The sequence below is a fragment of the Parus major genome, chromosome 2, assembly GCF_001522545.3.
Source record: "Parus major isolate Abel chromosome 2, Parus_major1.1, whole genome shotgun sequence".
In the NCBI taxonomy this organism is placed as follows: Eukaryota; Metazoa; Chordata; class Aves; order Passeriformes; family Paridae; genus Parus; species Parus major.
The window spans coordinates 4,774,548-4,800,407 of NC_031769.1; the positions used below are offsets into that span (position 1 = coordinate 4,774,548).

The 25,860-nt window shown below is 40.6% G+C and overlaps 2 long non-coding RNA genes across 2 annotated transcripts; both read right to left on the bottom strand.

Annotated features, from left to right (window-relative positions):
* Positions 1 to 1,443: 1,443 nt before the first annotated feature.
* LOC107198401 lies at positions 1,444 to 7,483 on the bottom strand. The gene is made up of 3 exons (XR_001518946.2): positions 7,377 to 7,483; positions 6,834 to 6,908; positions 1,444 to 3,926 (listed from the first exon to the last, which is right to left on the bottom strand). It is a non-coding gene; the product is annotated as an uncharacterized LOC107198401 (long non-coding RNA).
* A 10,446-nt stretch (positions 7,484 to 17,929) lies between these two features.
* LOC107214892 lies at positions 17,930 to 25,733 on the bottom strand. Its single transcript, XR_001525044.2, has 4 exons — positions 19,915 to 25,733; positions 19,572 to 19,791; positions 18,491 to 18,621; positions 17,930 to 18,070 (listed from the first exon to the last, which is right to left on the bottom strand). It is a non-coding gene; the product is annotated as an uncharacterized LOC107214892 (long non-coding RNA).
* Positions 25,734 to 25,860: the final 127 nt, after the last annotated feature.

The window sequence follows — 25,860 nt, forward strand, 5'->3', positions numbered from 1 at the left end:
AAGTGCAGCATAATAAAGTTGAGAGCCAAGAATACAGCCAGGACTTTGCTCCTTCACAAGCCTTACAGAAAACACCCCTGGTTTCATTTTCATTTGCCATTATAAGGAAGATTTAACTGTTTGCAGAGCAGAGCTCTGGGAAACAGAGGTGAAAAGCAGCTCCTGTGTGGCATTGCTTATCTGTGGGTCTGCAAGCAAACACGGAGGGCAGAGTGCAAGGCTGAGACATGGCACGGTATCAGTCTTGGCCCACAGAACTCCTCCAGCAGTCGATGATAACCATGTGGGACATTCCCTTGGTTGGCCAATGCCCTCTAGTGGCTTCTGGAGAAGAGAATTGTGCATTCCCCTGAGGATTTTGCTAAAATGGTGCTGTGCTCCAGGTGTGTGCAGGTTTTAGGAGAGATAGGACAGAGGTGGTTTAAAATTCTTAAAGACCTAAACTGAAACCCTTCACCCATAAATGTGCATCTCACACACAGCAAAAGGGAGAGAGGGGAGGTTGTGGGATTCCCTGTGTTTTCCAAGAGGATGGTTTTGTAGTTTATAGAATCATAAAATGATTTGGGTTGGAAGACACCTTAAAGGTCACCTCATTCCAACCTCCCTGCCATGGGCAGGGACACCTTCCACTACCTCAGGTGGCTCCAAGCCCCATCCAACCTGGCCTTGAACTCTTCCAGGGATGGAGAAGGGATAGTTTTGCAGATCATCAAAAGACAAATCTTGCTTTATTGTTCACGTGCATATTTTCCTCTGTCTACCCCTTTCCCTCCCTTTACCTGCTCTGCTCTGTGTCTAATAGGGAGTGGACAATATTTGGAAATATTATTCACTGTAGACAGCTGACTGAATAAGGGCCCCTGCACATCTAACAGCACAGGGGATTGGTGTACATGGAATTTATTTCTTCCTGCCTAGAAGAGCACCAGAAATGCCCTTTTCTATGTTCTCAGTCTTAAAAATCATCCTGTCTGTACAGAGTGAATTTAAGAACAAGTTGGATGGATTATGCTTTCTATGGGTTGAGTTTGCCAATACACTGGAGACAAATGCTCTCTCTAGGAGCATCTCTGTGACTGAAGCTGTTTGTTTGGGAATATGAAGAGAACCCAGTTCTGCAAGCAAAACCTCAGCTGGCTGCTGTGAGATCAGGGCAGGAGCATTCATAGAGGTGCCCAGCACCATCATACATCACTCTGCTCCCACTGACCTGGAAGCATTGAGCTGACCACCTCTGTCTCTGGTGGGGTTATCCCTAAGGAACCTCTCACCGAGGAAAATCCATCATGACCATTTTCTGCAGGTTTGGTGCCAAAATGACAGCCTTGCCCAGCCCCAGGTTAAGGGCGCTATCACAAACTGGGGCATTCCCTGACCCTCCTTCCCTGCTGACAGGGTTGGACCCACTGCCCCAGGCAGAGCAAAAATACCAACAGGCTGCACTCACTGAGACTTTATTACACCAATATTAGCCAAATCTTGCTGTTAATAACCCAGAAAGGTGCAGAAAGGATGAGAAGAGGGTTAAAGAGTACAGCTACTTAATTTTATCTCATATATTCATGCACCAAGCGATCCTTCTCCAGAAACTTCCATTATTCTGCATAGTCTGGAAAGCAAAAAACTGATTAATTCAGCAGAGAGGCAGAATAAGGCATGTCTCCATCCCAGGGAATGGTCTGAAGAAGGACTTGTTCCCAGCTGAGCCAGGGGACTGCTCTAACAACCTATTCCCACCCAGAAATGTTTATGGACCACAGTGGCCTCTCTCTACCCCACACTGATTTAAAATACCTCTCCTCACCTTTATTTCCAGAAGAACCCACAATTTACAGAAGCTTTTCCACAAAACCCTGTGCCTGGGAAAAGGCTGCTTCTTATTCCAGTCATTATTTATGGAGAAAAAAAACTTATTATTCATTCCCAAATGTGCAGCTGAGGGTGGATAGTGCAGCACTGCAGGATTTGCACTTTTAGAGATGCTTTATGTTTGCTGCATTTCCCATCCAGCTAATTCCTCCCATGGTTTCCTGCAGCAAGGTTTTGCCTGGGTGAATGGTGATGATAATTTTTTGGACACAGAGTCCTGTTCCTGCCTGGCTTGAATTTTCTCTGTGGCCCTCAGCAGAGCATTTCAGCTCTGAAGCAGCAGCTGCTCCCTTAAAATTGACTGCACCAAAAGTAGCATCAAATATCCTGATTTTAGACCTCCCCAGATCTCCCTGTTCTACTTCTAATGGTTTAATAAACAAAAAATGACTCTGAATGAAAGGAAAACCACTCTGAAAAATAAAGGAAAAATCCTGTGGCCAACCCCTCGCTTTCAGGGGAGATGCACAGGCGTGAAACAACTTATGGGAGAATTTACCAGTCCTTGTAGGCTGACACATGTGTGAAGACTGTGGGTTTCTGGTAGGGGTTACAGTAGGGAACCAACACAAAAATTCACAAAAATGCCATGGACTTCCCAGTGATCATCCCTGTAGTAGCTGAGAGGGCCCCCAGAGTCCCCCTGGACCAGAGGAAGGAAAGGAAATATTCAGCCAAATTATCTGAGCAATGAATGGGTAGGATAAAGGAGCACTAGGGACTTAAAATATGTGAGAAGATAAAGGCTCTTCCTGGGCTCACAACCTGATTTGTAACAAGGTTCTGACATAATTAAATCACTCACACACAAAAAAAAAAATACACTAAACATCTACAGACCTATAATTATCCTGTACCTATAACTGTACTATGTATAATTGTACAACCTGCTTTATTTCTGTATGTTTCTATATTCCTATATTTACTTAATCACACATTATGTATTTTCCCACAATTTTTTAAGGGCTCTGCATGGTTGCTTTTATTAGAAGCCACCTTTGCAGTGAAGGGAATACAGGAAGAGGTAACAAATATTTCTTGGCTTCTCATGCCAAGCCTCCTTGCCTTGATGCTGAGTCCACCTGGATCCTCTGGGATAATGGGACCCTCACAATATCTTCTTTTTCCACCTCTGGGCCAGAGAAAGCTGTTGGACATAGCCCAAACTTGCAGCAAGCTCAGCTGCAAACAGAGTGGATGGGAAGGAGAAGGTTGACAAGCAGGAGGTAGCAATGCCTGGCTCAGGGTACAACAAAACAAAACAGCAGCACTGGAAGAGTGGAAAAACTTCCTTGTAGCTTCACCCTTTGGGTCAGGGCAGAGGTGACTGCCAAAGTCTCACCCTTGTCCCCAGGATCTGGTCCTTGGGACACGCTGCTGAGAGACAGAGACAATCTACTCTCCAGAATCAGAGAGGAGAGGTGCACCCTGAGGAGCTGGAGGTTTTTCTCTCTGCTTGCTGATCTTTGGAGGAATGTGGAGAAGGCCTGGTTCAGAAGATATTCAGCAGAAAGCAGCAAAAGGGGCCATGATTTACAGGAGAACCACTGCAGGTGAAGAAATGCCAAAACCAGAACTTGAGGCACAGCAAGGTGAGAAAGGAGGGAGAAAGAAAGAGGGCAGCTTGAAACCCCTCTGATTATAAGAGCTCTTACATCCTGCCCTCACACCATCTCCACCTGCACAGAGCATGCTGTCCTTGCCTGGGATCCCCACCAGCCCTCCTGGGAGCAGGGATATCATGGTCACCACTGGCAGCATCACCTCCTGCAGCCTGTCCACGCTGCCACCACCCACTGCACAGCAGAGGGGACATGAGAAAGGGTGACAGCTTGGCCCAGCAGCTCCAGGGGTTGAGGAAAGAAGCTTTATTTGTATGGTGGTCCCCCTGGACCCTCCTCCTTCCCCCTCACTCACCACTGACCACTCCCCAGCCAGTAACACAGCAGGAATAGTCATTGGGCAAAATTTCTCCCTTAGGTGGAAGCGCTCCCAGCTCAATGAACCCGTTGGCATTGGCAGGAGATTCGAGGCACAGCAGGGCAATGTCAGAGCTGAAACAGGGCACAGGTGAGAGATTCCTTACTGAAAATCCTGGATGAGGCATGAATCACACATCCTCACCCCCATTTCATCATGGCTCCAGCCTCTGTGTGATGGCAGACAAACACCTTGCAAACATAATTAATTACTGCTTATAGCTATACAGGTGACAGGAAAATAAAAGCAATTAAGAGAGAAAAGGCCATGGCACAGACTGATAAAGGGATAACACTCCCCAAAAGTCTCTTACAGGTTCGGGGTGAATTTTGGTGGACCCTGGGTGGACAGGCATGTCTCTGAGGGGGGTTTGAGACAGTCCTTCAGCATTTTCCTGTTGGCTTTCCTTCATCACATGCACACAGGGCTGTGACTGCAGGCAAGACCCTGAATCTTCTTTACATCCTGGATTCATCTGGTTTTTTCCCAAGATGGGGAAAACAGGCCCATCCTTTTCCTATCTTGGGTAAAACAGGACAGAGATCATCCACATGGACACCTCCAAAGAGGAAACCATTTGGGAAATCTTCTTTGCAGCATCTTCCAGTGCTTCCCACAAATCCAGCCTCACTGGGAGTTGGACTGAACCTACACATAAATGCTGGTGAGAGAGGATGCTCAGTATCATTCAACAACTGACAGTAAAAGCAATTCAACAACTGACAGTTGGCAATGTCACTGGGATTCCAGACATCATGGATGAAGATTGCATTCACACCAGGGCAGCACTCGGTGCCATCCACCTCCAGGAGGTTGTGCTCACCCAGAACCACCTGGTAGGAGGCTCCTGAGTGAAAATTTTTCCTCTGCTTGATGCTGCACTTCTCAAAATGGATTTCTTGGTCTCCTTTGAGCTGAGCTCCTTCAGGATACTCTTTCATGGGGAGCTCAGTTTATCTCAGTTCTCCGGGTCAGGAAGAAAACTCCAAAGCTCATTGGGATCTTGTTTCTCATGTTTATTAGGATGTTATCACAAAACTTGGCAGGTCTCTCCAGACTTTCTGCACAAGTTCAATTCACCATAACCTGGCTCACTTGGCTCTAAAGGCACAAAAATGGCCCTGAACCACACGGCTGTTTCATCTTTATATCTGTTTTTACCCAATTGATGATAGGCATGTGTATTGTTTTATATATTTACAAATAAGTTTTCTATATCTACTTAGGTAACTAAAACTGTGACTAACTTTCAACCAATCACTCTTTGTGCTCTTAAAAACTGCAGAATCATGGAGAAGAAGGATGAAGGAGAGCTAAGAACTACACCTTTTTTTTCTCCATCTTTACTCCATGTAATAAACACTCTAAAATTTGTATTTTTTTACTTCAGTGACTTACTAAACATTATACTACTTTTTACTTAACTTTTTATAAATCCTGGTTTACCCAGAGATATTTGGAAGCCTTTCTGTCTGTGACAGACCAGATTAATACCTTTTTGGAGAATAGGACAAATGGAGAAATGTTTCTCCATTTCTGGATCCCTACACTGGGGGCCTGGAAATGAATCACAGAGTAATTGGTGCAAGATCTACTCCCCACTGAGTGCTTTGCAGTGCAATTCCTGCATAGCCCAGACCTTCTACCCATGTCATCATTCCCAAAGCACTTTCCACCAAGGGATTTTCAATACACTGTAGCCAAATTTGCTGTGAGTGGCTCTGGAGAAGGGCAGGGAAGCTGGTGAATTAGTAGCTGAGGGAGGTGGGGGTGTTTAGCCTGGAATAAAGGAGGCTCAGAGGAGACCTTGTTGCCCTCTGCAGCTACCTGAAAAGAGGGTTCTAGCAAGCTGGGAGTTGGTCTCTTCTCCCAGGTACAGTACAGTGAGATGAAATGGCCAATGGATGTTGGGAAAAATTTCTTCACTGAAAGGGTGACCAGGCCTTGGAACAGGCTGTCCAGGGCAGTGGTGGAGTCACCATCCCTGGAAGTGTTCCAAAAATGTGTAGATGTGGCACTTGGGGACAGGGTTTAGTGGTGGGCTTGGCAGTGTTGGGTTAATGACTGGACCTGATGATTTTAGGGGACTTTTCTAATGCAAATTTTATTTCTAAGTGGTTTTATGAATCAGGTACATGCTGCCTGGAGTTTGCTGGTGTAGAAACTGAAGGTGCTGCATCAGCTATTGCAGTGCTGAGCTTGGTCTTGAACAAAAAGGTTCATTTTCCATTTCTGCACCTTTCTGGAGCAGAGTGTGAAGGACCAGCTGGTTACACTTTATTTTAAGTGCAATCACTAAAGGCAGGAGCAGTTGAAGAGGAGTGTTGGCTTGCTAGTGTCCCATGGCATTAACATGCTGTACAGCACGGCGTGAGAGCAAGCAAACACCCTTTTTGTTCCATCTTCCCATCTCTGTGCAGGTCTCTCAGGATGCAAACCCATGAGGAACGCTCACACTCATGCAAATGCACCTCCTCTTATGCAAATAAGCAATCAGCTTGATTTCCACTCCCAGAAAGTCAGCAATTAATATGTAAAATCAAGGCTGAAGCGAGCAGTTTTCCAGCTCCCCTGATTAAGTGAGCAGGGAGGTGTCCAGCTGTGCAATGCACGGCACCAGTGGGGAGCTCTGAGCAGGAAAAGGGTCTGACTCCCATCTGCAGCAAGAATGAGGAGCAGAACAGGAGTTTTAACAGTTTTTATCCTCCTCACATGCTGAGGCAGTGTGTGCTGCAGTCATGACCCATTTGCTGCTGATAAGGGTTCCACCACAAATGTGGTGGATCTTACCCCGGGTCATTGGGGTAGGAAATCTGAAGTGGTACCTGGATCAAACAACAACACATTTTATATCCAAGCCATGCCATGCCTCTGCAGAAACAGTGTATGTGGTTTTGGACAGTGGAAGCTGTTATTTTCTCACTGTGTTTTTTTTTTTTTTAAATTTAAGGCTTTTTTCAAGTAGAAGACTCCAGCATTACCTGCCTCTTCCAGCTGCTTGGTTGGGCTTCGTGCCCTCCAGTCACTCGCCCTGCCAGCACATCCAGAGATTGCCCCTAACACAAAAAAAGGAAGGAGAACAGTTTGTAGTGTAGATTCTAAAGAGCAGGAGCCACCACAGCCAGCCAGGTCTGGAAGATGGAGTGGTTCAGGCTTGCACATGGTGACACTGTGGTCATTCTCCATCCTGGAGTGCATTTTTCATCCTCCATGAGTGAAAAAGACCATAAACAGGTACCAAGATTCAAAGCTCTCGTATAAATTGACTCATTTCCCACACTCCAACCCCACCTTTATGCACCAAACTACATCCCCTTTCTTTTGGGTTGCAAGGTTTGCTCCCTCAGAGAACTCCCAAATCTTTCTCATGGAGATAGTGTTCCCACAATAGAGGAAAACCTTTCCACATTAGGTTTTGCCCTAGCACAGAAACTGAAGAGAAAAAGAAATTGATATGCTCTAATCTACAGCACTTAGAGGTTGAGAGCTTCACTCTTTCCCAGCTCAAATAAATTGCAACTTACCCAGGCAACTGAGAAGAAACTGAAACACCTTTAATGAAATGGTCGCATTTTTTTTCCAAGAAAATGTCTTTTTATACTAAAATATCTGCTAAGAAGCTGTGTCTAAATCTGGGATCGATGCAGCTTATCTATACCCATAACTCATTAAACTGATTAAAAATATTCTCTATGTGGGAAAAACCCATCTGCTCAATGTAGAGCCCAAGGCTACACAAACACCTCCACACTCTGTGGTTCCCACGGAGCCACGAGGCAGAAAAATCCTGAGAAATTTGGAGTTCTCTCAGATCAAGTCAAAAACAAGGCAGGGCAGAGCCAGGCTCGAGAGGCCAGCGTGGGTGCACATGTTCTATTATTATGCACACGTTGTGTTATCTCTCTTGCAAGAGATTTATTTGTCAGTCCAGCTTTCTGCTGCTCCATGTGACATGAACTGATCTTTGTCAATAGATAAACAAAACCACAGCTGTTTTTATATCCCCATTAACTGCAGTCCCTTATATTTTGTTCTAGTGGAACATCATGATTTATATCCATGTAGTGGTCGAAGGTGCAATCAGGGAGCATGGTAGATGCATAAGTTCCTCAGTTAAATATAGATATAGACAGATATAGAGATAAATATAGATAATAGAAATATATAAATATAAACATACCCCTGCTTTTTTGTTTCCAGAGAGGAAGGTAACAAGAAATGCCTGCAGCTGATGGAAATCCAGGGACTGGCTTCCATGGTCAGGGGAAATCCCCTTGGGACACACAGGCCATCAATGGGTGGGAAATAAAGCTCACCTTGAACTGCAGCCAGAGAGCAGCTGCCAAGTAAAAAAAGTTAAAAGAGTTAAGGAATTGACCTGGAGAAGACAGCAAGGGTTACCTAGCCAGGTGTGCTAATGGGACCCACTCTCCACTGAATGCATGATCCAGGACCTTTCCCATATAATCCCCACAGTCCTCTTTAGCAAATAATTTTTATTTCAGTGGGAGCCATAAAAAGCCCAGTGTGATATTTCAGCACTGAGACCCTCTTTTAGTCTTTGAGCACATATTCCCCCTTGCATCACAGATCATTTTTAGCTCCCAGTTAGTTTTGATAGGAAGTCAGAAAGTGGCCTCCAACCCAAGCAGTCTCTTCCCTCACCTTCACTGTATTCCTCATCCCTGCTGGGCCTGGCCAACTCACTCATTTCCTACCACTAATTTGTTTTTCCAAAGACTTTATGTGTTCCCTACATACAGCCATGTTTAAGAACGCCGTTGTTTATTCTCCTTTTGGACATCAGGCATTTATCTTGAGCAGTTGTTTATCCATAATCTGTCCTCCACAGCCATGCACACGCCATCATCACTGTGGCTTTGATGCTGGGCTGTGCTGTAATGCCCAAAGGAGAAATAAATTACACTGGGGATGATGAATTACAGCTGTTTTCAGAATTCCTCCACTCCAGGCATTGTTTCAGTTCAGAGCTCTTGAGGGATGTCTGCATTTCCCCCTGGGACCCACAAGGATCATCGAGTACAACTCCAACACCACAAAACCAGCTCAAGCAGCCCTGTTTGTGTCCACACAGCAAAAACCCTTTATCTCTGAAACAGAAAGGTCTCAAGCATGTTGCTCATGGGCCCTTGTCCATTTTGGCTTTCCAAACCAAATGCAGACGTTGCTATGAGGAGCACAGGATGGTGCAAACCAGTGTTATGCCAGAGTGTGTTAACCATTTTCTGTCCAGGAAGAGCAGAACATCTGAGTTGGTGCTCTAGCACTGTTTAGATAATTGGACCTCTGGCATTGTTTCAATAATTAGTGATCTAGCACTCTTTAATTAGTATGCAGCCTTTTGTCCTTGTTCACAGGATTAAATATTTAGATGACAGAAGCATTTTCTAGGTGAACAGAATATTTTAGGAGTGATAGGAAGCAAAAGGAGGTTGTGGGGTATAGGAAGAATCTTGGGGAAAGAACTGTACAAGCAAATAAGAATATTTGGGTGGACTTGATGAGATCCAGTGCGAGTTATTGAGCACAGAAATGAGGATGAAGTCATCTTTCAGGGAAGCCTTAAAGCACAAACTGAATACCAGACATACATATATATACACACATATATACACACATATATATACACACACACACACCCCCATCTATCTATCTATATATATATATATATACACACCCATATATATATCTATATATCTATATATATATATACTCACTTTAATGTTAAAAATGTTAATGCGATTTAAAGTTGGTCTCATGAAATACAGACACTTAATCCATATTTACTGATGTTTCACAAGATGATGTTTGATGGGCAATGGACTGAATAAAATCCCAGTTTAGCACACCCTGGGACGTACACATTCATGAGAAAAGCTGCCTGATAAATTTATAGGGCAGCTGAGATGCTGGGAAGTTCTAATGCACACAAAAACTGCAAAGAAAGTGATTTTTTAAACAAGTTTGATGGACAGACTGTCAAAGGTACATGGAACGGGAGAGTGTCCGACTCCAGACAGTTACAAGATCCAGGGCTTTTTAGTTCACAGGGGATAACAAGTAAAAGGGAAAGGGATAAACAAAACACAGGGACACAGATCTGCAGACAAGGGATGAACAGGGTGGGGATGAAGAACAAAAGGGTCTAGACAAGCACTGATGGGCCATTAAGGAATTAACTACATGCTGAGTTGTGGAGGGAGCTAATTGGGAAGGTGCAACTGATAAGAAAGGCAAAAGAAGGTGAACTTGAGGATTTGGGGTACTTAAGGGGGCTATGCAGGATAAATGGTTGGACTTGATCATCTTGGAGATCTTTTCCAACCTCAATGATTCCATGATTCTGTGACTTGGAGGCAAGAAGGAGATCTCACAGCAGGTATGAGGGCACAGCAGGCTGGGTTCCAGCAGCTGGGCAGGAGAAACCCCAGGTTCTGGGGGTGCTGGAGATGTCAGGCCTTATATAATGTTCTTAACACAGACTACTGCACATGACAGAGCTACTGGTTTTATTTAAAGCCTTTCTGCACCATCTGGGAAGGTGATGGATTCAGGGCTGCTTTGGCACATGTTCTACTCAGAGGGTAAACCAGTGCATAAGCTCAGAGAGTGGGGAGATGAGTAACAACAACTAACACCCCACTTTTTTATCATCAGCATCTGACAACAGCATGAAAATCAGTTTACTTTTGCTAATTGTTTGAGATGAATTCTGGCGTTGGAGCTCTGTTTTAAGTATCACATGGACTTGGGTCACTGTCAAAGTAATTTGAATGTTTTTCTTCCAAGAAAAGAGCAGCTTAGAGCAGCTTCCAGCCCCTAAAGGACCTACAAGTGAGCTGGAGAGGGGCTTCTGACAAGGGCATGGAGTGCTGGGACAAGGGGAAATGGCTTCAAACTGACAGAAGGGAGGTTTGGATTAGATATTTAAGAAAAAATTCTTCCCCATGAGGGTGGTGAGGAACTGGCAACTGAATTCCTACAGACTGACTCTCATAAAAAAAATTAGTTTACATATTAAATAGAAAACCTATATATTAAATCTTTATATTAGGTCAACACATTATTGACAAACTAGATGGAATAGATGAATCAAATATTCTCATCATTAAATCCCCCATAAAATCTTTTCAGCTTGTCTGAGTGCAGAAGATACAAAAAGAAAACCATCTCCCCTGGTACAGGCAATGATACAATTTTCAGGAATAACATTTTACAGCTGGGTGCTGTATGAAGAATTAGGATGGTTAGATTGTTAATTATCCAAAACACTGCTCATCAAATCAAGGTCAAAGGGCTCCTTTAAGTAGCAAAACTTGCTACCTGCTTTAATATGTTCAATGATTGATGATTAATTTTAAGCATTCATAAAGCTTCATTAAAATCATTAACTGTTCATTTGCAGCTTGTAATGAAATGTTTTGTTGGGTCAGACCAAAGTGCTCAGTTAGCTGTAATTTCACACTGTTATTTCTCAATATCAAGTTGATTACATTGAAAAATCTAAAGAGAGGAGCAAAACATCAATAATTCAAGTTATTTAAGCACCACACACAACTGAATGGAAAGTCCTGAGAAATATTGTCTTATTTATTTACTTCTTATAGCAGTGTAGCTTGATCTTGCCCCAAATTCTGCAGAACCTTCAGTCTAAAACTTAATCTCCCATTTCAGTATTTAAGTAACCAGTGCACTAGAAAACAGTTTACTGAAATCCACAGTTTTCATAACTCTTAAGAGTTATGGGTGTGATTTTTCTACAAGCAAATAAATTGTATGCTTTAAAAAAATTAGTCTGTGGAACATTATAAACACTCCTAACTCCACTGAAATGAAAGGAAAAGTTTAGTATTTATGACATCATAATCTCACCCACTGTGCTTACTGGAAAAGTTCACTTTGACTTTAAGTAAGGAGGAAAAAAGTACAAGATAAACAGCTTACATTCTGTCTCTGAGTCCTTACTCGACATGGAAAAAGTAGTAAAAACATTCATATATAGTATTTCAATATGTTTATTAATTTAATTTCAGTGCTTTTCGTTTAAAGTGAAAAAGAAAATGCTATTCACTGTGAAGAAAAAGGGTGGAAAAGCAAATCAGGAACTGATGTTCAGTTTGTAACAGGAAGGATTGTACATAAAAAGACCTAAAGATTATTTTAACTAATTATTTTTCAATTTCTACAAGTAGACTGAGAGCTTTTTCTACGTATTTTCTGTCTGTAGTAGCCATTACACAGTATTTCTGTAGTGTCTTTAATGATTTGAGCCCTCTTGCAAACAGGGACAAAACTCCTTTAATCACTTTTCTGCTGCTCTTATACCCTGTTGCCCGTCTTCCTTCTATCTATCTCAATTGCAACAACATTAAACTCTCACTGGCATTGCCCAGTTTCTCAAATAGTGATTAATAGAAGGCAAAATGCAGTATTTGTCTATAAATCCTGACTGCCCCATGTGTAAACAGGGTGGTTACGCATTTAGTTTTCTAATTATCTCATAAATCACACCTTGCCTCAGACTGGAAATTCATCACCTTAAACTGCTCCAACATGCACACCTGCTCTAAAGCTGATGCCATCCTACTCTTACAGCATGGAGGTTTTTAGAAGTGCTGCAATTTCATTTGTTTTTGTTTTTTTTTAAGTGAAAAGATGCTAGAAAAAAAGAATGTCTAGAAATTAATATTCTGTATCTAAGTGGGTTGTCAGTATGTACATTTGTGCTTTTCCTGCTTGTGTATTCATGTACTCAAGACTGACAAATTTTTATCTCAGTTGTATGCTCAAGGAATAGCATCAAGGCACTTTTATCTTCCCTCTTTTCTTCTTCCTAGCATCACTCATGCCGGTGTAAAAAAGAAAGGCACACACCCTGCCACACCTCTTCTTCTCAACATCAGAATTAACCAGAACAACTTGTGGCCTCAAAGCAATGGGCAGATGCAGGAATATACACACAAAAACATATCTGAAAGAACAGGATTTCAGCCAGTGTCAGGAAGCCAAACATAAAGAACAGAAAAAGGCTGAGTGCTTCCATGAGTGGATGTGGCTCAGTTTTCTCTGGTTGGTGTAGATAGTTGTAGTGCCACATGTTCCAGCCAAACCACCAAGAGCCCCTGAGAGGACAGCAGCTGAAGAACATGGGTACCTGGATGCACAGCAAAGTTATTTTTGCCTGGGGATCAGGATTTCCCTTGCTGGGAAGTTGCAGGTGTGGTCTCATCCAGCAGGAAAACCAACACCAGCGCATTAAACAGGGATGGCAGAGCCAGGGATGGCATGCCCGGCCTGAAATGAGTATGAGAAGGGCTGGAAGGAAGGAAAGGGCTCTTGGACTTAGTGGGTACCTCCAAACCAGAAGGAGATCCTTGGCCAGGCTAGGACCAGTTGAATCCCTGCTGGCAAACCCCACTTGGCAAGGGCTGTGTGTGCACCAGCAAGTGCTGCAGCCCTGCCCTGCCAGCCCTGGGCACTCAGCTGTCTGTGCTCAGGGCCAGCTCTGATACTGGGGAGCTGAGAGCTCTGGAAACTGCTCCATTGAAGGAAATGCTAAATGAGATGGAAAAGCAGCTGAGAAGCCTCATCTGGGACTGCACCCCAGGAGAGCTGCTCTGGTCCTTGCATTTGGTCCTGCTTGAGCAGTGCTGTTTAGGATGCAATTCCCCATCCCTCCTTCCCCCACTCCCCATTTCAGGGCCAGCACTTTAAATCAGCACTTTCACTGGTGTGTTTGGAGCTCTTGGAAAATGAGTTCCTTGCTGTTAAACTTGATGGTAAGTGCTTGCTGGAAAAGAATATGGGAACCTTGCAGTATCTTATCTGTTGATATCACAGTGCCTGTTCCTGTGTGGGGTTGATTTTCTCTATGTAGGCCCTTGGGATATTCCCAAACATGACGAACTTGGAGCTTTCAGATCACTGGGATGAATGTTCCAGCCAGGCAAAGAGGCAAACATGACTGTTAACTAGAGTAGCAAAGATAATATGAAAGGCATCCTGATACATCCTTTCTTCATGCTTGCCATGGAGAAATGAAAGCCCAGGACTTTGTACAAAGAAGGATATTTGTGCTGATGAACTGATAAGTGCTCAGGAGAGCTGGTGCACCAATCGACTTCATGCTCAGAACTTTCAAGATCACCAATCCCAAACCAAAGGTTTAATCCAGAGGTTTATTTGGCTCCAAGGGAACTTTTCCACACATATCTTCAGACTCAGATTTCTTTCTACACTGAGAACTCAACTGCACCAGAACCCAAGGCTTGGCATTTATTTCTGCTGCCTATGTTGTGAAACTGTTTGCACAGATCCTGGTGTGTTTTTGCTCCATGTCAGCCACCACAGTCCCAGACAATACTTGGTCACATTTTAGAGCATAATACAGGAATGATTCCAGTGGGCAACTGGGTTGCACAAACTCTTGTTTAGAGATAAAAGAGTTTACTCATGGATGTGAGATGTGTCTTGCCAGCTGGACTCAGGAATAAATAATGTGTGCCACCCATTTGGTTACTAATAGACTCAGAATGATTTTTTTCATCAGCTGAAACCCTGTTCAGATGCCTCTTTTGTAAACCTGATGCTGATGAAAAGTGTTGCAATTAATCTTTTCACCCTCAAGTGTGTGATGAGCAACATTAAATTTTAAAAAAGTCTGGATGCTGCAGAGCAGCTGAGCAACACATTTCTCTACTCATGGTCATGGTTCTGACCCATGGTAAACAACATGATTCAACCTGACTGAGTCCAGAAGACAGTAAACCAACATCCTAATGAGGATTTTCAATGGCAAACTTTAATAACAGTGTTTGAATTACTGTGTTCAAGTCCCTCAAACCCACAGTGGTTTCCCGGCCTCCTCCACTCTTTAATAGTAACAAATAGCTATTAGCAACTCTGCCCTTGAAATATTTTTAGATGGGTTTTGGTATTTTAGTATATACATTTATACATTTTAGTGTAAGATGTTCACCTGCAGCAGTGGCAGGTCCTGACTGGAATCTCCTTCCTGCCCTGGGAAACCCAAGGAAAAGGACTGCAGGAGAACTGAACTGTGCAGCTCCAGGGTAGGATGCTGAACACTTATGGCTCTGGGCTAACAGAGCTGACAGCTTTGCACTCAACGTGTGCTAATGCAGAAAGGTGGGAATAGAAAGAGAAAATGGCTTTGACACCTGGAACCATAACTCAAAATACCTGTTTTGGTGCTAAAGGCCATGCCAAGGTCCTCAAGCACGAAGCACGGGGTACTGTCAGTACTGCCAGCTTCTGAAAGGTTCATGCTGTTCTTGAAGAGCTCACAGTGACTGAAGCAAAGAGAACACTGTGAGCTTTAAAGGAGTTGAGGGCACAGTGGCACATTGTTCTCTCCCTGGAGAATAACAGGATAACTCCTTGGGTGTGGTGAATCAAATTAGTCCTTTTCAAAGCGTCACAACTTGGTTCAAGCCCTGAAAAAGGACTGCAGAAATGAGTTCTGTACTCAACAATTAAATGAAAATGCACAGGGAAACCTCAGGAACAGCCAACCTTCCTTATAGACCGCCCTACATGTACAAGTGTTGGATTTGATAGAGACAAAGCTTGGGAATGTTGTCTTATCCCAATCAATGGAAGGAGTGGTTAAGTTCACCAGAGCAGAGAAATCACTTCCAGAAGTTATAAAAAATCTGTCAGAGAATTTGTGGTCCTGTGCCACATGAAGAACAAAGCCCCAGAGGATATGGGCAAATCTGAAGCACACTGTTCATAGCTCTCTGTCCTTTCCAGCCTTCCCAAATTATCCCAGAGCTTGATTAGATTGTCCATGGGAAAAAACAGAGGCTGACCAATTTTCTTAATATGAAGTTTCCATATTTACCTATATAAATATATAAAATATATATATATATAATATAAATATACATAAATATATATTTTATCTATATAAATATAAAATATATAATAATATAAAAATATACATAAATACCTATATTTCCATGAAATAGAAAAGTTTTTTTACACAAAAAAGAACTTTGAAAAGGTTGCAGTAAGCGTAGGTCTGAATATAAATTTATAAACAATAAGTGCATGGTTTTCTTTCAGATAGATGTCTGACTTTTTGCAATATATTGATGAATGTACAGGTTTTCTCATACATATGCCATCCTTCATATGCCATTTATAACTTCACAGCTCTTACAGTTTTACAGATCATGTGCTTGCCAGTTCTGATGCACAGATTAATGGAAAATCAACCACTTAGAAAAGAGACAAATCAGGCACTAAGCATATAAACCCTGCCAAGGAAGAAGTCAGCTTCGGAGGAAAATTAGTTTGTTTGCTTTTCCCAAGTACCACAACTCTTGCATTGAATCGTGACAGCTTAAGTACCTTGTTTCTGATTATACGCTTAGACAAGGAGTGCTTCTGCAATTAATGAAGTACTTCTGTCAGGCACTAAATAAATTTAAACTCTGTCAATGGCATGTGTTGTTGGAAAGCCGCCAATTCAAATCTCTCCCAGGGACACAGATGCCTGCATTTCTCCAAACTTCTCCCTTAAATCTCCAAGCTGATGCTCCCACTCTCACCCTGAAATCGCGGCGCACCCCTGCGCTCTGCTAAATGCACAAAACCCCCTTTGTTGAAAAAGAAATTTTACGGGTCGTACCAGGTGTTAACAGAGCTGTTTAACACCATCCACAAAGAGACACCTGCACGAGTGTGATGATGACAAATAAAACCAAGCGTTGGTAAAGAACAGCATTTCCTCTAGGAACTGCGCTCTGGAAGGAGCGATCCCTTGGAGCAGGCGGGGAGGATAATTCATTTATCAGAGGAGCATTGGGGCACTCTCCATCTCCAGGTGATGACCCCTGTGCCGAGGGCAATGTTCCAGGCACGGCTGAGCTGCTCTAACAGCTCCATGCTGCAAAAAGAAGTGACTTGTTATCCCTCTGTCCCTGGCAACACATTCCCCCCTTGCTCTGGAACCTTTCCTCTCTCGGGGTGAGTGGATTTGATTCACTAATCCAGGGAAAATGTTTTCCTGTTGTTGCTGGTTGTTTCCCTGCTGTTTTAGAAGGCTGAAACAGGTGCAGAATTAGAGGCAGGTGAGACCCTGTGGTGAGAATTTAGGCTGGAGGAGGAGCAGGACCTCCCCATTTCAGCACAGTAAATCCTTGAGGAGCTCTTTAGTTGGACATCAATGCTTACAGAAGTAAAGAAAAAATGTACATCTAAATAATGAACATTTCACTGTGCTTTTCATCCAGTGCTGCCAGTCCCATGCAGGATAAAAATCTGTACCATCCACTCTCACACAAATCCCAGCCTGGAGGGAGCTGCCCTGAGCAAACACGAGGAAATCACTAAAGATGGGAACAGATTCCAGCTATAAACAATCTGGGTTACAAACTGAGCCTTAGAGCACTCACACAAACTGCACAGAGGTGTTGTTCTGAAAATCCCAAATCCATAAACATTCCCCTGCCTGCCTTACCATCAGCAGAGTCATTTGAAGTCGTTATAGCCAGATTCCAAAATTTATTTTTTATCCAATATTCCAAATAATTTTTTTAAAAAAAATTAAATTCTTTCCTGATTTTATCAAGGTTACTACTTCTTAACAATTTTAATATTTCCAGGGCTGAAAAGTTACCTAAAAATTATAAAGCATTAAAGCACATTTTATCACTACCTTACAATAACACAGATGATAACAGAACTGGAAACAAATTTAAATATTGACTTAAATCAGGCAGACATAATTTTGTTTTCTGTCTGTAACTAATCAGACAGAGCAATACTTCTTTTCTCTTGGGGAAAAGAGTAAGGTTTTTAAAATAAATAATAATGGCAGAGCCACAGAACCAAGAAGAATTCAGATGCTGCTGACATCTCCAGCTTCTAGAAGTAGAAAGTTCTTCCAAAACTGTCAAACCTATTAATTCTCCATGTCACACTACAGAGACTCCTGTGAAATCCTGGATTTTACCCAGAAGAGGAATTTTGTAGGTAAAATTAGGAAAGCAGAGTTTTCATATTTTCATAAGTTGTTTTTTTTAAAAAACTTGGAGTGGAAATCTGACAGAAATCAAAGTCTTCAAGCCTATTTCATGTCATATGCTTATGATTTCTATACAACATTCTGGTAAAGGTTTTTTGTCTGTTCATATTTCTGTTTCTTGAACATGAGGTCTCTCCTCAACTAGAACAAAAAAAAAAATTGTAAAAATAAATGAAGATGAGCAACTAAAAAGCCCTACACATGAATTGGCATGAAACAATATTCCAATTTTTTTACTTTAAATACTATCAGAGTAGATAATAAAAGAAATAATATTACCATCCCAAAAAGCATGTAGGACATTTCCCCTTTCTAGGAAGAGTTCCAAACCCATCATCAGGTGTCACACTGGAATTGATGCAAGGATCAGTGTCACCACTTTGGTGACAATGACCCACAAAACCCAAACATTTCTTCTATTTTTAGATATATGTATTAAGTGAATATTTTTTCTGTCCTACAGAAACCAGTATTTAGGGATACAGATCTCTCATTTTCATAATTTAATTTCTTTACTCCTCTTCTATGACTTTCTCTGGAAAAAAATGTAGTGATGCCGACCTTTATCATGGAGCAATTTCCTGCTTGGTGCTTTTATGTAAAAACAGACTGCTGGTGTGTCGACTGGAGAAACAGTTGTTGCATCTTGACAATCAATCACCCAAATTAAAATAAGCCAACTTCATTATTGTCTGAGAAAATAAGAAGTAATTAAAAATGAAGTATTTAGATAACAATTGTAATAAGTATCAAGAGCCTCTTATTTTCTCTCTACCGAGTTCTATCATAAAAGACAGAAACAGAGCAGATCAATTCTTTTTCCAAAACAATTTCAATCTAGTTTTATAATTAAATCAAAGATAGATTTCCCCATTAGCACAACTATTGCAGTTTCTGAGTAATTATGAATAATCAGCCAAGGGTATTCTTTACTGATTTTCCTTGTGCATCATTAATTATCTGAAGTGACAGGCCTAACATAATTTCTATCATGAATAAACAAGTAGAGGAAACGCAGGAAGTGGAGTACAAATAACAAGGAGATGGCCTCTCTTTGAAAATCAGAGCAATCCTGCAAGATGTTAATGGCTGTTCTATTTAAATGAAGCTGCAAGACATTAAAGCTTGTGATATGTTGCATATCATTAATTCTCAGTAAAAGTGTAGATAGAATTCATACTTAATTCAATGCAATTTTCTGCCAGTTAATGACCCTGAGAATCAAACATTCACAAATGCAAATTGGAGTTTTTCCATACCAATACTTTATGGGCTTTAAGAACTGGCTTTTACTGTGAGTAGAAGATGATACCTGAGCAATTTTCCCTTTTCTTGAGTGTGACCTGATTTTTGTATTTGTAATATGATGCTCTCTTCTGATGATTTACTGTATTACATGTGAATTTTAAAATATTTTTCAATTTGATACATTTTATTTAATGGATAGATAAGCACAAAAATTGCTAATGTGGTTTGATTTCCTTTTTGAGTTTGTGATTATTTTTGGTTGTTATTCCATTTCAATGCCAGAAATATGATTTAAGAATTCCCCCATGATAATTCCATGGTTTTGAAAAAATTAAGCAATATTTCCTTTTCTATATTTTTGAGGCTGTGACACCAAAAGAACAATTTCTCTCACCTTGCTTAGTGAGATGCTGATTGGGATTTTTAAAAATACTTTCTTTACTATCTGTTGGAGTAGAGGTTGATGCATTTTTATAGCTTTCAGCAGCTTGTACATAGTCCTGGTGTTGATGGTGCTGGACATTAATCAGTGCTGCCAGATTCTGCTGGGGAGAAATTGGTCCTGGTTACTTTGAAGGGTGAGGACTCTGTGCTCTCTGCTGTGTTTCACAAACCTGCAGCAGCGATAAAGAATGCAAGATAACCAAATAACAACCACAATAATTTCTGAAAGCTTTTCAGAGCAGTTTCATTTGTGTCTGTGTGTCCTTTGGAAGGGAAGGGGACCTTGAAATCACCTTTTTCTGGTCCAAACCAGAGGACTCAATTCAATGACTGGCTGGAAACTTCAGCTTCACTCCCAAAACTCTGAGGTGACTTATCCCAAAATCCCAGTTATTCCAGTGTGCTGATGGCTGTATCACTGACTGCCACCAACCCAGCTGAGCAGCTCCTGCATCCAGCAGTGCTGCTTAAGTGCTGGAACATTTCCAAGAGCTCTGTTTGCACAGGAAATACCTTTGCTTACCAACCCGAGCAGCTCTGATAGCACTGGAACAGTGGAACAGTAAAAGGAGACAAAAGAATAAGCTGGGTAAGTCTCTGCAAGGCTTAGTAATAAGAAGAATCAGATTATTAAACTCATGTAATGCTCTGTACAGCTGTACTAGAGATTTGGAAGCACCACAACCTCCTTTACCACCAACATCCTATTTATACAAAATGGAAATTCTCTTTTGTGAATATGAGAGGGAGTTTGAAACACAACAGTACAAGAAAATCCACAAACCTGGACATAGCTGAACCCTTTCCTCTGCCTTAAATGTAGAATTATCCTTCTTTATGCTTCTCCAAGGTTAAAAGATTAGATGCTTTGCAAATTCTGAAGAGGTGATACTGTTAACAAGGTGATGATCATTTAAATTGTTTATGTATGATGCATATATGAAAATGTTGCCTTATCACTGTTAGAATTCCCATTCAGGAGCATCCTGTGCATGCCTTCCAAGAGGTATAAATTAATATGACTGAAAATAGTGATGCATTTATTAATATTTGCCAGTGAAGTGGATAATTCCATCAGATAATTGTTCAGGAATAAATTCAATTGTTCATGTGATAAAGGGTCTGCAAACCATCTGCACAAGTGGAAGATGAAATGAATCTCCTTTAAGAAAATGCAGTTTAAACAGGTTTTATCTATAAAGTTTTCTTCCTTTTAATTTTGAATAATGAGTTTCTGTAAACATTATTTTCCTCTGTAATGTTGAGTTCCTGCTCCCAGTTATTTTGACCAAAATAATTGTTTGGGGCAACTTCTTTCACAATCCTGAAATTTATTACAGGCTGCTGCACAGGCATATTACTGCATAAATATTTTTAATTGATAATGAGGAAAGAACTAATGTTCTATTAATATTTTTCATCATTCTTAACTAATAAACCTCGTTCACAGAATTTCCTCTGTATTGCAAGCTTATTTCTGAAGCTTGCTGATTTTAGACAGTCAATATTTGAAAACATTAATCCTTTGAGACCTTGAATGTTATTCCTTTATAATTTCTGGTGAGTTCTACACTGAAACAGTTCTGAAAGAAGCCAAAGATCTTTCTACTACAAAATCCTTCCATCATACTGAAAAATTACTTGTACAACAAGCTTGAATCTTTAATAACAGCTACAGTCAAGAATTGCCTGTTTTTTTTTTCCAGTGGCTGAAAAAAGAAACCTACAACTAGCTCAGCTGCAGCTTTTTATACTGTATCTACAGATCTAAATGTAGAGCAGTCAGCACACATTTCACATTTACATAGGGACCTTTAGAAAAGACTGATACTGCAGGCAAGCTGTAAGTGCTAAACACACAAAGAGCTTTGAAAATTAAGCATTTAAAGTGTACAGTTCTCTGCAGGATCTGCCAGTTCTGTGTGGCATTGTTTTTGTTCCATTGCCATGAATGATAAATGACATTTCTTTCAAAATTCAGTATCTGCAAAAGCAAAGACCTGATGCAGATATCATTGTGTGGAAATGCCATAACACTGCAGTATTTGTAGTGGCATAAAGCCCTGTAACAATCACAATATATTTCTGATTTCCTGCCAGTTGTTATGGTTTTAACCATGCATCATGGACTGATTTTATTATAAAAGGAAAATCTTCTGTTTTGGAGAATGCCTAAAATATTCCTTGCTATTTATTACCAATAATACAATCTTATTTTCACTGTCTAATACACAATTAACAGAATAAAATTTCAAAATGTTAAATTTCAAAAAGTGTTTGCTAAGAAATTTGACAACAATTTTCACCCACCAATTAGGGATTTACCAGTTCTTATGACATGAATGTGTCACCTTTGTTCAGTGTCACATGGGACCAAAAATTCTCCTTTTCCTGTTTTCAGAACCTCTTTTAAATGCAAAAACTTGAACTTTTAAATGCAGACTGTTTCCTGTACAACACAACCAATGAGGAAAGAATATTTACAGGAAAAAAAAACCACAGGAAGAAGAGGCTGGAAAATCTTAAAGTCCTTTTTATCACTAGGTCAAGATTTGCCTCTTAGTGGAAAAATCATTGAGACCTGTTCAGAAAGCTCTTTAATTCCAGCTTCTTTGCTGCTGGCATATAATTACATCAAAGTAATTCCAAAGTAACCACCAAATGTAAGCAGACACAATGAAACAGTGTTAACCCCAACCATTGTTTTATTTTCCTTTTGTGGAAACAAATAAACTTTCTTCCCCATCTGAAGAAGTTTTGGAATAATATAGAAATAAAAAATCAATGAAATATCCTAGATTTTATAATGAACAAGAAATGTAATCTAGATAATTATAAACTAAGGTACGGTATACATTAGTTTTTGCATATTTATGCTTATTCGTATTTGGCTAAAAGTTTAATGATCTCATTTTACTTTTTAAATAGAGGCCTTCTGCCTTGCCATGGATGAAATACCATTGATACACTCCCTCTCAAGATCCAGGAGACATTTTCAGGCTTCTGTCAAATCCTTCATAATTTTTATCCATTATCTATATAAACATTACTGCATAATATAATTAATTTGTCCACACATTCTTCCTGTTTCTTTGATTTTCAAGCTCTAAACCAGCCCCCAAATCTAAAAACTAAGATATTCAAATGCTAAAGATTAACTAAAAATGTGCTGAATGTGTAAAATTTTGAAAAGTGATGTAACAGCAACAACACTCAAACAAAACAAACCAAAACCGTCCTGTGCTTGAAACACATGTGCAGAGCTTCTCAGATTGTGCTGCTGAAAGCAAAATTGTTCATCATTTGCCAGATTGGAAAGTAAAGCAATAAGTTTTCTTCTTTAGAAAGTATATTTTTTAAAAATTAAATATTTTTGCAAGAAGTCACACTGAATATACAACATATATTTTCATCTACATATTATATATATAAATATAATTCTTCACTGACAGATCTTTGTTTTCCTAAAATTTATTACCTCAGAATAAATAACTTTCTTCTCTAGTGTCTGAAACACTCTTGTGCTGATGTTTCAGAAACACCCATGCAACCATTTAAAATAAACCTTTAGTGCAGCACAGAATCATCCTCAGGGGAGCCACATGAAAATAAAGCTTGATTTCTCTCTGTGAGGAGACACAATGTGTCACTACCAATCCTGCTATGCAATGCTGCTCTTTAATAATTTATTGGAGTCTCTGGGCTCTGGGTAAGCTGACAAATTGAATATGGAAGCACTGCTCAGGTGTTGAATAAACATGAGCTAAAGTATTTTTCCAAACAAACAAAACTGCTGCAAAAGAGTGGCCCGGGGCAGATTAGATTTTTTTTTTTCAGTAATTTATTGACAGCAGCACTATTTTTGGTGCTAGTTTCTTTAGTAAATTAGATAAAATGCTACTTAAAACATGCCTACATTTATCGAATCACCCCTAGATTTCTTTTGTTCTACAACTCCTCATTTAACCTGCAGAGGTGGATGAAGCACTGGGTTAATGGACCATCAAGACTGTTGGAACCTGTGACAAGCAAAATGTAAAAAAAAAAGTTATAGAAAAGGACCACCTTATCCATATTTTTCCACCTTTTGTCATCTCAGTGCATATCTCTCTTTCCAGGCTTTTAGATTATGAGAAAAACCAGTGTTTGAATTTTTTGATAACTCTTTGAATGATCTTTCAGTGATCATTCACACCCTCACAATCTATTTATCTTTTAGCCATGCATTGATATAAATATAACTCAAGACATTGCTGCTTAGTTTCCTTAAAATAAACCTTGATAAAGCTTTGATGAGGGAGATTTTGGAATCCAAGCACGCAAATTGCTTCTTTCTGTGTATTTCCAGATGTGTGAGACAAGATATTCCTTTATCAGAGCCATGTTGGCTCTTCCCAAGAATTTAATACTCAGGTAGCCATCAAAAATATCACTTATTCTAGTTTCTCTTACTTTATTAAGGCTTGCAGAACTCTCCTTCAGATCTCTGCTAGAATTCCTTGTTAAAAAATTGGATCTTTATTACTTCCTAGTCCCCCAAATCTGCTTGGGGCTCATTCCCCTGCTCCTCCAGAAAGATGGGATAAGTACCACCTAATTCTGCAGATTTTCTGCTTATTTTCCCTGTTCATGGGTACTTCCACCTCCACCTTAAACACAAGATAATGCAAAGAAAAGTTTGGGGATGGGAACCTCTTCACTGCCTGTAAAGAACTCCTCTAGATCTTCCTTTTTGGGTTTTTTATTGGTTTTTTTTTACTATGTTCTTGTATTTCCTAACTACTAATTTAGTACTGGAATCAGACTCTCTTCTCTGGTACCTGCTTTTGGTACATCTGAAGAAATGTTTCTCATTTCTGTTGTTTGTAAAAATACAATTACACAGTCAGCACTGGAGCTCCTCATTGGCTCACCTGCTACAAAAGACACTCTGAAGAAAAGCAGTTTAATACAAAATATAACTATAAGGTTCCCAAATATACCCAGCAGAAAATTCTCACAGATAAATGTTTGGCATATTTTTTTTTTCCCCTGAATACTTTTACTTCCCATCTGCTCAATGAATGTGATGCACAGATCTGCAGTCACAGCTTAGAGACAACTCCAGGGAAAAGTTACTTAAAAAGGCTCCTGAGAATATCCTGTGCTTTCTTTGGATAAATATGAACCAAAGTGTGTGGATTTTCAAGCATAAATAGCTCCTGAAGTGAGGGAATGTAAGAATTTCATTTGGAAGCAAAGGCAAAAAGGAAAAAAAAGATTTTTTTTTTTTTAACTTTTTTTTTCCTGTTTTTATGTATCACATTTGAACCACAGAGATTATGTGGATGGATCCTTTGAAAACTGAGATCTTTGAGGTGAGAGCAGTACTACCAAGGAGTTTTAGTGAAATCTGTACTTTTATACTGAAATGAAAATGTTCATGCAGGAAATAGAACTCATATTTTAATGATATTAATATAATAACACTTCAAAACAATTTTGCTACGTTGAGAATTTTCAGAACTTTTCAATTTGTGAGTTAAAGGCAGAATCAGAAGGATCCATCCTAAGCAGAGCACAGTGGGGCAGACACGAAATTTCAGGGGTGGAAATACCACAGCCTCATAGTGATCACCTACCACTTGTAAAACAGCAACACTGGCCCATTGGTTTACCTCTTCAGCTATTATTGCTAAAAATTGTCTCAGCTGGTAGAAATACTGTTCTTGAGCACAATTTTGTGTCTGTGGAGAGGAACAGAAACACAGTATTGGTAAAAAATTAGCAATAGTCTCTTTCTGGATTATACTGTCAGGGGGGATGATTTTTTAAGACAGAATGAGAACAGTAGTGGATGAGTTTGAAGTTTTTTTCATAGTCTTAAGGTGTGCCAGGGGAGGTTTAGGTTGGACATCAGGAGGAATTCCTTCACAGAGAGGGTTGATTAGACACTGGAATGGGCTCCCCATGGAGGCGGTGGAGGGAAGACTGGGGGTGGCACCCAGTGCCATGGTCTGTGGCCCCGGTGGTGTTCCTTGATAGGTTGGATCCAGTGATCTCAGAGTTTTCCCCAACATAAAAAACTCCGTGATTCAGCGATTTAATGACTCTGGGAATCCAGCGCCGCCCCCGTCCCTCACTACAGGCCCCGTCCCTCACTACAGGCCCCGCCACATCTAGATGTGTATAAGAGACAGCTATAGCCCCCGCCCCTCAATACGGCCCCGCCCCTCACTACAGACCCCGCCCCTCACTGC